Here is a 13,657-nt window from a genome sequence, read left to right as displayed (position 1 = left end):
TTTCCAGATGACAGGTAGTAGACCCTTCCATATGCCCTTGATTGCCCTTGAATAATCGGTCAGACACACCAAGGGCTTCAGCTTGAAGTCACCAGCAGCATTAGCCCCAAGTAGCACACTCAATCTCTCCTTGCTGGCTTTATGGCCTGATGCTGATTTCTCCTCCTTGGCAAGAAAGGACGAGAGTACTTACGTGTAGGCATATGCTTCCAGAACAAGCCTGTCTCATGCACATGAAACACTTGTTGATCACAGTAACCCCCCTCCCTAATTATCTCAGCCAACGCACTAGGAAAATCACCTGCTACTTGGGCGTCATCACTAGCAGCTTCCCCTGTTACCTTAAGATTATGCAAATTAGCACCAGCCTTAAAACGCATAAACCAACCTTTGCTAGCCACAAACTCTTCACTTTCACTCCCTTCCCCCTTTTCTTTTTTCAAGGCCTCAAACAATCTTTTAGCCTTCTCCTGAATCAACATCAGGCTAACTGGGATACGCCATTGATACTGCTCATCCAGCCAAAGCAATAATAATCTTTCCATCTCAATAATGAGACCACTACGCTGCTCTGTAACCACAGTTGATTTCATAGGAGCAGATCCTTTCACACGTTCAAGTATAAGCTTTTGATTTTCGAGACATTTGTAGGACTTTGGCCAAGCAACTGGCCAATGTTCGTTGGTGTTTCGCCCTTTTCCGAATGTCTTATTATGTCTCCTTTCACTTCCATTGTGAGGGCTTTCCTTCTTTTTGTAGCACTGCCATCAGAAGAATCTGCCTTATGCTTAGGAGCCATAAGGAAGGACAAAAAGTGTTCAAAATAACAATATAAACAAAAGAGAGCAAATGAAGCACAATCCAAAATGGCTTATAAATGGCGACTGAATGACAGCGTCTTCCTTGTATAGCGCCGCGTGATGACTCATTCATCCACTCCGCCGGCCAACTGGTTCCCGGGCAAACTGCGTGCAAAAGCCTTACATCGAATGACAGAACTTTTTTTATATATAAATAAATTGCAGATGGTGACGTAACCACAAAATGACATATGTCGAGTCCGAAGTAACCCGAGGACTGTCTGGAGAGAGGGAGAGAGAGAGACAGAGAGAGAGAGAGAGAGAGAGAGAGAGAGAGAGAGAGAGAGAGAGAGAGGAAGAGGGGCATCTATTTTTTGTTCCATTAATTGTATACATTCTTTGATTAACTCTTGTATTTGATGTGACCAGGGTTGGAACTTGCAACCTTCCGTTATTGAAATTATTCGCTGACCCACTTAGCGGTTTGGCCTCAGTCAGACATATGTGACATTTTAAGTAACAACCCAATAATGTACCTGAGAATAGATAGATACCAAAACCATCATGATGACTTAGATCAGGGGTCCTCAAACTATGGTCCGCGGGCCGAGGACATTTATCCGGCCCACCAGGTGTTTTTGCAGCCGCTGCCTGTCCTGCTGAGCAGCCGACTTAGCAGTGTGCATAGGGAGTTGTTCATAGGCTTTTTTTTAAAACTATAGTCCGGCCCTCCAATGGTCTGAGGAACAGTTAACTGGGCCCCTGTTTTAAAAAGTTTGAGGACCCCTGACTTAGATAGTGGTACAAGGCTAGAATAGCATTCATGGGATTATAAAAGTGTCTTTTTTTCCAAGGAAATATTTAAAGTAAGCTATATCACTGTGAGACTGCAATACTGCATCAATTATTTTATAGGCCGAGAATGAAGCTCTGATAAGGTCAGTAGGAACTTGGTATCAGCAATGCAGGCATGCAGGGAAACACCAAAAGTGTATTTTTTTAATGTCCATTTTAAATAAATTCTACTTAAATCAATCTTTAGAAAAGGTTTAATCTTGATGCTTCCCAATAATTTTACTGTTCTACTGTGAAAAGTTTTGAACATATTTGGTGCTACTGAATCAGTATATTGAAAATAAAATATAATGATGTACTACCAAAATATATTATCATGTCCATGTTCAAAATCATCATTTTGGCTGTTTAAACCTCACAAGGATGAGAGTATTTACACCAGGATATTAATAAAGATTACAAACTTCCCATAATCAGTACACGCATATAGCTTTTCTCCAGTGTGAACTCTCCTGTGGATAAGGAGGTGATTATTGTGGGTATAAGCTTTCCCACATTCACTACACTCCTAAGGTTTTCACCAGTGTGAACTCTCTGGTGTTGAGTGATGGTACTGCTTTGATTGAAGGACATCTGCTATCACGACACTCATACAGCTTTTTTCCAGTTTGGACTTTGTGTTGTTGAATGAGTTTGGACCTCAGGGTGACAGACTTCCCATGATCCCTACACTTCTACACTGTTAACTCTTTTGTGATGAATGAGGTTAAAGATTTCTCTAAAAGCTTTCCCAGATTTTTACACTTATAATTCACTTCTCTGGAGCAGACAACCTCATGTTAAACAACTTTCCGGTTGCAGCTGGAAGTTCTTTCACATTAACCCTACTTATCATGACCTCTTCCACTGAGAAATTCCTGTGAAATCTCACTACCACTGTGTGGCTCCCCAGTGTTAGAAGTAGCCTAGTGCTGGAGAACCCCCGAGATGGCTGGCAAGTCTTTCCCAACCTATTGGTGGAAGACACCCATATTAAGTAAAAGCTGCAGTGAGACACAAATGAGGCCCTGTCCATATCTTCTTTCCAGAGCTTCTGTCCACTGGCATCTCTGGGTTGCTGGTGAGGGTTTGCACTGAAACAGAATTATCTCACACATGTGCCAGTGTAAAACGCTTTCCAATCAAAGCATGCTGCTTGTAACTCAGTCAGGTGCAAAGTATCTTTCAAGACTGAGAAAAAGTTGGGTCTTCTGGGTTGCTGGAGCTGTCTTAAAAGCCCTGACCATTGACTCTCCTGGTACATATACGCTCTGCTCAGAATTGGGCTCTTCGTCGGCCTGCAGACTGGGAGGTCCCAGGTTCGAATCCAGTCAAGGGCATGTACCTTGGTTGTGGGCACGTCCCCAGTGGGGGGTGGGGGGGTGCGAGAGGCAGCTGATCGATGTTTCTCTCTCATCGATGTTTCTAGCTCTCTATCCCTCTACCTTCCTCTCTGTGAAAAATCAATAAAATATATTATTAAAAAAAAGAGTTTAAAAAAAATTGGGCTCTTCATCATCCATTTTATACCAACAAAGTGAAAACAGAAAGATAGTGAGGAACTGAATGCTGACTGTGGTGACAGGTGGGAGTCCCTTTAAAAAAGTTTGTTGCACATAACACGTTGGTTCTGTGCAATTGACTGACAATAAAAGATCTGTAGGCAGGATTTATAAGATACTGCCATGAAGGTCTGGGTAGTGAAGATCAGAAAACAAGGAAGACCTTAAATGAAATATGATTCCCTATGGCAAGCACCACATGGAAGAGAAGCAGGATTGTCAGCTCAATCTTCTGCTAATAGTGTTCAGCATGGTTTGTCTGCTGGTGACATGGAAAGCTGTGTTGAAATATGGTTAGGTCTTATTCCAAGTTACACACATGCACACACACACACAAACACACACACAAGGCTGATATGCAAAGTGTCCCCTGGGAGTTCAACCAGGAGAACGATTGCTTGCTATGACATGTGCTGACCACCAGGGTGTGGTGAGGAACAAGGTGGGTGAGCAAAGGCAGCAGCAGGGCACTGAGGGAGTGTGGGAAGGAGGAGGCGGGTAGGTGAATGGGGATGGGGGGTGAAACCATGCAATGGTGGCATGCGGGTGGTAAGTGATGGAGGAGATGGGGAGGCAATGAACCTGATCGCCTGCCAGACTTAGGGACCCTACCCATGAACAATTTGCATGCACCGGGCCTCTAGTATTCAATAAATTACTAGTATTCAAGAACTATTTAAGCTCGTATGTGCATCTCATAACACATGTGCAGGTCAATGTTAGAGAATGCTGAAGATGGAGCAATGAGAGGAACAGGTGATGCAAAAAGGCCACACAGGTGAAGGTAGTCAAAGGCCAGGAGGTCACAGGTGAAATGACAAGTCAGCACAGTGTCAAGTATGGCAGAGAAAAGGTAGAAATGTGCTATTGCTCATGGTACTTGAACCTAAACACTTGGAAATGAGCAGGTGCTTGGTATCCTCTAAATACCACCCTTACACCATATGTAGCCCACATTTGCAACTGAAGAGGACTAGGCCTCTTCTGAGACCATCCTGCATGTTCACCCTGTAAAAAAATTAGGCTTCAGCATGCATATTCCTCTCTACAAGTATGTACAACAGAAATATTCCATGTATTAATGAAAGATGACAGAGATGGGCAGCCAACACTGGCCTAAAGCCATTTGGCTTGCAATCATATTTACAGAAGATGATATTACAAACAACAGAAGTTTGATCTTGTAACAACAGTTCAAGATTCAGGTAAGTAAAGACCATAACCTGGCACAGGCAGTCACCAAGGACCTTTGCCTAGAGGAAGGATGTAGAAATGGAAGCGATGAATCTGGACATAGTCACCCTCCGAGGGAAAGAAATAGCAGGTGGGACCCATTAAGTTGTCTATAAGACTCCTGACTCCCAGACACATCCTGCACTGTCTGAGGCAATGTTTGTTGAGTCCTTAGCTCAGAGCTCTCCACAGACCTCACCCATGGCAGCCACATCACATTTGACAGGACAGTGGGGGAAATGAGCAGAGCACATGGTCTGGCTGTAGAAGAGGGAAAGCTACATCAGAGGAATAAAGGAAGAGAGGACATCATCCCAGGACACTGGGATAATGTGAAGGTTTTACCTACAGATGATACAAATGCAAAAACTTCCAGTATCACATCGCAGTACAGAAGTCTCTGAGGATCATCAAGGAGCCCCCATTCCTCCTGAGAGAAGACAATGGCCACGTCCTCAACGTTCATACACCGTCATAATGGGGACATTACAGCCCACAATCAGATTCACTCCTAAGGTTCCAACTCTGTCATATTGCCACCCTCCACATCAATCTGCTCTCTCCACTCCACACACCAGAGAAGATACCAGGGCTTCATCCCATGAAAGTCATTGTCATCTTATATTTCTATCGATATTTTGTCTTCTCACAATAAAGGAAGTTGAGCAGATAGAAGATAACTGAGCTCTGGGATTCACATGTACACCACACTTCCTCTAGACAGTAGAGTGGGTGTCCAGAACATAGGGTAGGAAGAGATGTCATACAGGGAGTTTGAGTGATTTGATACTGGTCTTGTCAGGCAATACCTGTGTAGTCTCTCAGACTACCTGTGTAGTCTCTCAAAGACACCAGATACACGGCATCAAACTTCACCTTTACAACCACAATCCCAGAATGCTGAGGCCATAGCTTTGCACTACCTGCTGGACATATTTCTTTGAACAACACTTCTCTCACACTGCTTCTTTCCCAGAGGCACAACTTCAAAGGTAATGCAAATTTGCCATGGCAAGGATGGGTTGTTTCCTAATTACCTTATTTTCCAAAATTATAGAGAACCATCTCCATAATCCATTTCTCTCTTACTCTTCTCCCTTACCCATGTCTGTGGAGATTTTCAAGCCTGGGGAACACTGATGTATACTATCTCATTCCTAACCATTATTGTGTCACCCCCATCAGTAAACGGCAGGTGGGTACATAAAGGTCATCCAAGCCCTGAACATGGCAGGTAGCACCAAAACATCACCCTTTCTAGGCATTATCCAAAAATTACTCTTATTTTGTCATCCAGACTCCACCAGAAATGGACTCTCCATACTTTCACTCTTATGTCAATGTCACGGTGCTCTGGCCATGAAGTCACACTCCCTCTCCAAGTGCTCATCACTCTTTCGACCACACCTCTCTCACACCTGCACTGCTACAGTCCCGACAACTATAATCATCTTCTCACCCTCTTACTTATTACTCAGCATGTGTGGTCCAGAGAATGCTTGCCAAATTCAAACAGGATCAAGTACTGCCCAGACGCTGATAGTCCACACTCATAGAGGCAGCCTGGAGTCTTGCTCTGAAGGCCTCTCTCCACGACTGTTTTTCCCTTAAATCTAACCTATGAAGACCCACAGTCAGATCTCAGATACCCAGAGCCCACCTCCCCTGGTGCTGCACTCAATGTCCTTTCACCAGTCACAGCCAACATCTCTCCACTTAACTGTTACTCAATTGCCAGATGCGCTGGCCCATGCCTGGTGAGTCTCCGAGATGACCATTCAAGCCGCTAAGCTAATCCACAAGACTGACTGTTACTCCCCCAGCCAGGCCACACCGAGGATCACAATATCCTGGTGAGGGTTTAGCGAAATTAATATGTACCAACCCAATCTCATCTTGTTTGAATTACTCTTCAGCCTCCAATTCATCTCAGGTATTCTCATATTTTAAAGACCTTGGCCATTGCAAAACCTCTCTCTCCCCGACACTCTACAGGAGAACTCCGTCACTAGGCTGTGCTGTGACCCACCTCCCACAAGCAGTGGCCCCAGCAGGAAAGCTAGCACTCAGGCTCCCACTGTCCCATCCAGACCTTGATTCCCTGAACTAAAGTGATCTACATTCCTGGCTGATGTCTGACATGGTTGAGGATAGTCCATGCACTGGTGAGGTCATATGACTGCGTTATGGGCTGGACTCACAGTACGGTTTGTGCAGGCAGCAACTGATCATTCTTTTTTGCTCATCACTGTTTCCCTGTCTCTCTCTCCCTTCCTTTCTACATCATAAATATATATATATATATATATATATATATATATATATATATATATTCCCCAAAACATACCTCTCGGTTCCTGAATCAGCTCACTCCTCACTCCAAGCCTTGGCACATTCTGGAACCTATGCCCTGGAGGACCTCCCACTCATTACACTGGTTGACAGAATAAAGGTCCACTTCAAACAGCCCTAGCCCTGCCCTTAGGAGTCTGGGCCTAGTGTCTGTTCCAAGTCCCCAGGTCCAATAGCTATCAGAGCAGCTGGATAGGCCCAGCACTCCACTCTATCGGAGGCCGCAGGTGTGTGAGACCCTGAAATAAGCTCCACAAACCCGTACACCTGATCGATTCCGCATTAGAAAGAATTCATGGAAATAATGGTCTGTTGAGAGCCTGGCAACCACCAGCCTCTATGGGCTCAGGCTGCTCAGTACTCTTCCCAGCAAGGTGCCCTCCCGATGCCTGTATGATCTCAGGGCTCAGTCCTCAGTGCTCACTCTTCCAGTTCCCTGACCATTTACAGGACTTCCCCTTCCTGTCCACAGCTGCTGTCCTCTGCCTTCTAGTCTGTTCTTCCTCTGAGCAATGTTAGGAAAGGTTAGAACTCTACCTCAGAAAATGTCCCTCTTTTTTTTTTTCACAACCATCTATGGTCCCAGCGTTCCGAGAGTCAAAGTAAAACTCCTCGTGCAAAATCCACACCTCATCTCTCTGTTGCCTTTAGATCCCAAACAGGCCCGGGTTTTCCTAAGCCTCCAGGCTCAGCCCCACCCCCGTGTCCTTACCAAGTGGCATTGCAGCCTGTGGCCCTCTTCCCCCCTTTACACCCTGTGTCACCCCGGAGCGACTCACTGTTCTGGATGCGGCTTCCTGGGCTGCAGTAAATGAGATGCGCTACTCCCCCAGGCTGGGGGATTCAATGGGGTCAGGCTGCGGGAAGGCTGCAAGCAGAGAGGAGTCTGGGAGGCGCGGAGGCCCCACCCGGCCTGATGGTGCTCAACAAGCCTCAGGCACACCCTGCACAGCAAGGATGCTGCCTCCCAGGCCTCCTCCTACTCACCACGAGTGGGCTGAAGCCTGTGAGTCCTGGGAGAAACTGAAGAGTTCAAAATGCCCGCCGGGAGGAGGAAGGCGGAAGTCCCGCCCTACCGGAATGCACTGACACAAAGTGTCCTTTAGCTCCGCCTACGTGGTCGCATTCCTTTCTGGGTAATGTAGTTTTCTCAAACACCAAGGGGAGGGCTAGCATCTCAGCCAATGACATTGGTGAATAAAGGTGATGTGGTTTCAGCAAGTGGCCCTGGGGAAGGACAAGATGGGGCCAGAGGCCTGGTTAACTGGAACAGATGGCCAGACCTCCCAGGAGAGGGGTGTGGGGAGAACCGCGAGAGATCCCCCAAAGAATATATGCACAGGCGAAAATGGGAGACATCTGTAATACTATCAACGATCAAAAAGACATATTAAAATTTTTAAATATATATAATATAGCCCAGCTATGGTTGAGCACTTATCTGTAATCCATGAGGTCCTGGTTCTTCTATTCCTGGTTAGGGAACATATAAATAGAGAAAATTCCTCCATGGTGGGGCCCAGAATTTGAGAGACATTTTCCGCTGAACCCGCACGTAATAAATGTATCTGCATCTCTCGAAGTGTTGCTTGGTTCTTCTCCAGTTTTCTGTAACAGTACCGGCTCCTTCCCGGGCCCTCAGCCTGAGGCAGGGCCTTGCCTCTTCCCTCATCAGAAGCACAGGGGCAGGTGTTGGGCTCCTTTGGGACCGCGGTCCCTTCACCAGGGACGTATTTCATTGCCCCTTTAGAGAGCTCGCCTTGCTCAGGGGCTGCTGTTGTGGGTGTTAGATTTCCCGGTGCAGTGAACAAAGAGAGGAGGGCTGGGCGCCGCTTGATTTGGCTGAGAAGCTTCAACCACCAATGTTGCTCCCACGCATGGCATCTGCCATTGGTTCTCTCCCCCAGCACCCAGAGACCACAGAAAAAAGCCATCCTGTTCCAGAAAATTCAGAGGCAGATGGAGCCCCGAGGGGCCCTGCCCAGGACTCTGATCAGGGAAGCCCGGGAGCAGATCCGGTATTTACATGAAGGATTTCCAGTCCTGGTCAGTTCCCAGATTGGCGGAAGGCTTGGAAAGCAAGTTTGTGCCCACATTGGAGAAGAAACAGAAGCAGGATCAAAAGGTCCTTCAGAAAGCTGGGCTTGCCCACTCGCTCCACCAGCTTCCAGGCCCTGGGGATGCCTGGGAGCTGCTTTCTGCAGGTCGCCCTGTGTCATGAGCTGAAGCCTCATCCCAAGGCCATGGTCACAGCACAGCTTTGAGGGTGACAGAACCGAATACTCAGAGTACAAACACACCGAAGAGACAGAAGGGAAGGAATAAAGGAGTCCATAGCCTGGAGAAGGAAAGCTTTGTGCCTGTTGCTGCAGCCCAAGGTCAGCACAGAGAGCTGCAGAAGTACTACACCAGTGGGTGTGAGGGCGCCAGAGGCTCTAACAGTGATGGATTGCCAAGTGCAAAAGAGCTGGCAGCATGGAAGGCAAGAGACCTGGGTGAGCAGAACTTCAGCATCAAGGTAGTGCAGAGGGGGCGAGAGTTCTTTGCCGACAATGGGAACTTCCTGTACATAATTTGAACTGGAGCCTGGCTGGTGGAGGTGTCAGGTAAAACACAGCTGAGCGAGCAGATTGGAGCTGCCTGAATTTCTGTGTGTGGATTGTCCACCTTGGAAATGATGAGCCTGAAAATGGAAGGAGCCGCTTGTATCTCAATCTGACAAGGGACAGTGAACTTCACAGGGCAGATGTGTATGCAGGCAGCGTGAATAACAGGCTGGGTGTATTCTAGCTCCTGGAGCATGGCTCCTGGTCTGACCATGTGGATATTCAGTACTCACCCTTCTTGCTTAGGCTTTCTCTGTGTCGAAACCAGCCTGTGTCACATACGTTAGGAGTTTATTGTCTTTACAATATGTGTATGGGAAGAATTGAAAAGTGTTCCTTCTGACATCGTTTACTTCTTAATCAATGAACACTAACAGGTCTGGAGCTGCTTAGTCAATTGATTGTATTCATTTTGTGCAAAGTAAAGTGAAATGCAGCAATAAAAAAGTATATACATATATGCATAGTCCATGGACATAGACAATAATGTGCTGAGTGCCTAGAAATGGTGCGGGCAGGGTAGAGGGAGGCAAAGGGGGATGAGGATGGGGAAATTGGGTCTATTTGTAATAGAGCCAACAGTAAAAATGATCGTTTGCCCACATGGCCTAGCTCATTGGTTGGGCATGGACCCATGAAACAACGTATCTCTAGTTGGATTCCAAGTCAGGGGACTTTTCTAGGTTGGGGAGCTCCATCCCTGTAGGGGGCATGCAGGAGACAGCTGATCAATGATTCTCTCTCATCATTGATGTTTCTCTGTCTCCTTCTCTCTCTAAAAAATCAATAGAAAAAGAATAGTATTAAAATTGATTTGCTCAAACAGGTTTGGCTCAGTGGATAGAGCGTCAGCCTGCAAACTGCAAGGTCCCAGGTTAGATTCCGGTCAGGGGCATGTACCTTGGTTGCGGGCACCTCCCCAGGGGGAGTGTGCAGGAGGCAGCTGATCGATGTTTCTCTCTCATTGATGTTTCTAGCCATCCCTCTCCCTTTCTCTCTGTAAAAAATGAATAAAATATATTTTAAAAAATAAAATTGATTTGATTCAACACCACCAATTTGAGTGAAGACCATCACGTTTTCTCCCAGGTCCTCTAAGCAAAATCATGCGTTGGTCTGTTGTGTAGAAGATGTCCCAGGCACACCTGTGTTCAGGAACACGAAGCAGCCTGGAGCAGGTCGGCCTCACCTTGGTCTGTAGTATTAGAGTTCATTACTTTATGTTCGAAAACATTTCACTGCACAAGTTCAGAAGATTTGGAGGACACATTAACTGAAACTGGGGATAATGAAAAAACGTAGGCCTTAGGATAGAACAGGAAGCAGCAGAGAGATAGAACAGGAAACAGCTGGCTCCTTTGACTCTAGAAACATTGTGGGAAATAAATGAGCCAAAGCGAGACTGCTGTTAGCTCACTGGGCATTGACAGTAAAGGGCATTGACAGTATCCATTGAGCACAGATTCAGGGGTTAGGCCAGGACGAGCTGCCACTGCTCATTGCTACCCTGGTTGCAGGTTGTGTGGGATCCCTGAAAATCTTAGGAGAGCCGGGCAAGAGTGGTTCAGTGGTTGAGTGTTAACCTATGACCCTGCAGGTCACTGATCAATTCCTGGTCAGGACACATGCTCAGGTGGTGTACCGGATTCATATTGTGGTGTATGTAGGAGGCAGCCTATCAGTGATTCTCTCTCATCATTCATCTTTCCTCTCTTTCTATCCCCCATCCCTTCCTCCCTGAAATCAATAAAAATATAGTTTTTAATGTATATTTTAAATCAATTTCACTACATCAAAGTTTAAAAAATAATTAAAACTTGCCAGTTTCCATTATTTTACTATTTTATCATGAATGTTCTTGAGTATATTTGTATCTAATGCATTACCATGTTTGTCATAAAATATAATGATGTTCTCCTGAGATATCCTAGCAGGCCCACGTTCAGTGCCAACATTTTGTTATTTTGAAACTAATCATGATGAGAGTATTTACCACCAGGAATAAATGCTGGAGAATGTTAGCAACATAGATTGAACTTAAAAGTGTATCATGCAAGTGGGCATTAAATTGTGCATAAGATAAAATGTGAGAAAAATGATTTTCCTTACAGTATTCAAAACATACTGTATAGTTCCAAATGGAAAAGAAACCAATTGAGTCCTTAAGGAATGGGTGAAGTGAATAGAGATGTCTTAGATGCTGAACTGCCCTCCTATTGGTTAAATCCTAAATTCATTTGAAAAATTGAAAAACTAAGTGCTTAGCGCGCCTTTGAACCGGCGACTTCTCATTGATCAGATCCTAGGACTTGCTTCACAGCATGGCCCCCAAACTCCAGTCCTAGGTCCCACCTCAAACAAAGAAACACAAACTGGATCCAGCCCCCAAACAGGAGAAGAAGCCGACCCCTCTGGTAGTGCTGAAGGGAGAAAAAGAGCAGCAAGAAGCGATTGAACATATTGATGAAGTACAAAATAAAATAGACTCAGTGAACAAGCCAGTGAGATTTTGAAAGTAGAACAGAAATATAACAAACTCCGCCAACCATTTTTTTTCAGAAAAGATCAGAATTGATCAACAAAATCCCAAATTTTGGGGTAACAACATTTGTCAACCATCCAGAAATGTCTGCACTGCTTGGGGAAGAGAATGAAGAGGTGCTGCATTATTTGACAAGAGTTGAAGTGAGAGAATTTGAGGATATTCAATACGGCTACAGAATAGATTTTTATTTTGATGACAATTCTAACTTCGAAAATAAAGTTCTCTCCAAAGAGTTTCATCTGAATGAGTGTGGTGATCCATTTTCAAAGTCCACTGAAATCAAATGGAAATCTGGAAAGAATTTGATGAAACGTTCAAGTCAAACACAGAATAAAGCCAGCAGGAAGAGACAGCGTGAGGAACCAGAGAGCTTCTGTGCCTAGCTTACTGACCATTCTGATGCAGGTGCAGGTGAGTTAGAAGTCATCAAAGATGACATTTGGCCAAATCCTTTACAGTACTACTGGGTTCCTGACATGGATGATGAAGAAGGGGAAGGAGAAGATGATGATGATGAAGAAGAGGAAGGGTTGGAAGATATTGATGAAGAAGGGGTGAGGATGAAGGTGAAGAAGATGAAGATGATGATGAGGGGGAAGGAGAGGAAGATTAAGGAGAAGATGACTAATGAACACTGATGGATTCCAACCTTTTTAAATTTTCTCCAGTCCCTGGAGCAAGTTGCAGTCTTTTTTTTTCCTTTTTTTCCCCCCTCTTGTGCTCAGTGGTCCTGTTTTTGAGGTGTCTTTTTGTCTCCTTTACACCATGGTTCTCACCTTATTTGGGGGAGAATGGGGGGAAATGTAGCTTGAGCAGAATACAGTGGGAAAAGAATCTTTGCCCCTTTCTATTCAAATACAATGCAGCTCCTTCAAGTCTTATTTCTACCTCAAATTTATGAGGCATCTAGCAGAGTGTTATGTTCCCATAAATGGGGTTTACATTCATGGAAAGGGTCTCATAGAGCCCCTTAAGTGATCTTATAATAAGTGAGGAAAATAAACCATTCCCTGCACATTTATGGCTTTTCTCCAGTATGAACTCTGTGGTGTCTAGTGAGGTGAGACCTTCCACTGAAATGCTTCCCACATTCACTACACTCATATGGCTTTTCTTTAGTGTGAACTCTGTGGTGTTTAATGAGGGAAGCCCTTTCACTGAAATGCTTCCCACATTCACTACACTCATATGGCTTTTCTCCAGTGTGAACTTTGTTGTGTTTAGTGAGGGAAGCCCTTTCCCTGAAATACTTCCCACAGTCACTATACTCATAAGGCTTTTATCCAGTGTGAACTCTGTGGTGTACAGTGAGGTGAGACCTGTAAGCTCCCGGTAACCTCCCGTCAATGAGGGGACACCTTGCTGACCAGATAACACTTTTCCCTTTGTCAAAAGGGCGTTAATAGAAGCCAAAACCCCTCCACATCTATTCATTATGCTAGTCCTGTATAAAGCAATTTTCTGTTATCCAACACGGGCCATACATTAGGGTAGTTTTTTTGTTCACCCCTCACCTTTATGCTGAGGGTTACCGCACATACTCCATAGGATATCACGCATTTTTAAAAAAGTCTAGAGCAGCTGGGCTGGTGTGGCTCAGCGGTTGAGCATTGACCTATGAACTAAGAGGTCATGGTTCGATTTCCGATCAGGGCACATGCCCGGTTACAGGCTCGATCCCCAGTGGGAGTCGTACAATAGGCAGCCAATGATTCTCTCTCATCA

The 13,657-nt window shown here is 45.3% G+C and overlaps 2 pseudogenes; both read left to right on the top strand.

Annotated features, from left to right (window-relative positions):
• Positions 1-8,707: 8,707 nt before the first annotated feature.
• On the top strand, positions 8,708-9,661 carry LOC129148484 (neugrin-like; annotated as a pseudogene).
• A 2,047-nt stretch (positions 9,662-11,708) lies between these two features.
• Positions 11,709-12,560, top strand: LOC129148480 (protein SET-like; annotated as a pseudogene).
• Positions 12,561-13,657: the final 1,097 nt, after the last annotated feature.

This window comes from Eptesicus fuscus, unplaced genomic scaffold, assembly GCF_027574615.1.
Source record: "Eptesicus fuscus isolate TK198812 unplaced genomic scaffold, DD_ASM_mEF_20220401 scaffold_52, whole genome shotgun sequence".
Lineage (NCBI taxonomy): Eukaryota > Metazoa > Chordata > Mammalia > Chiroptera > Vespertilionidae > Eptesicus > Eptesicus fuscus.
This window is presented reverse-complemented; position numbering and strand designations above follow the sequence as displayed.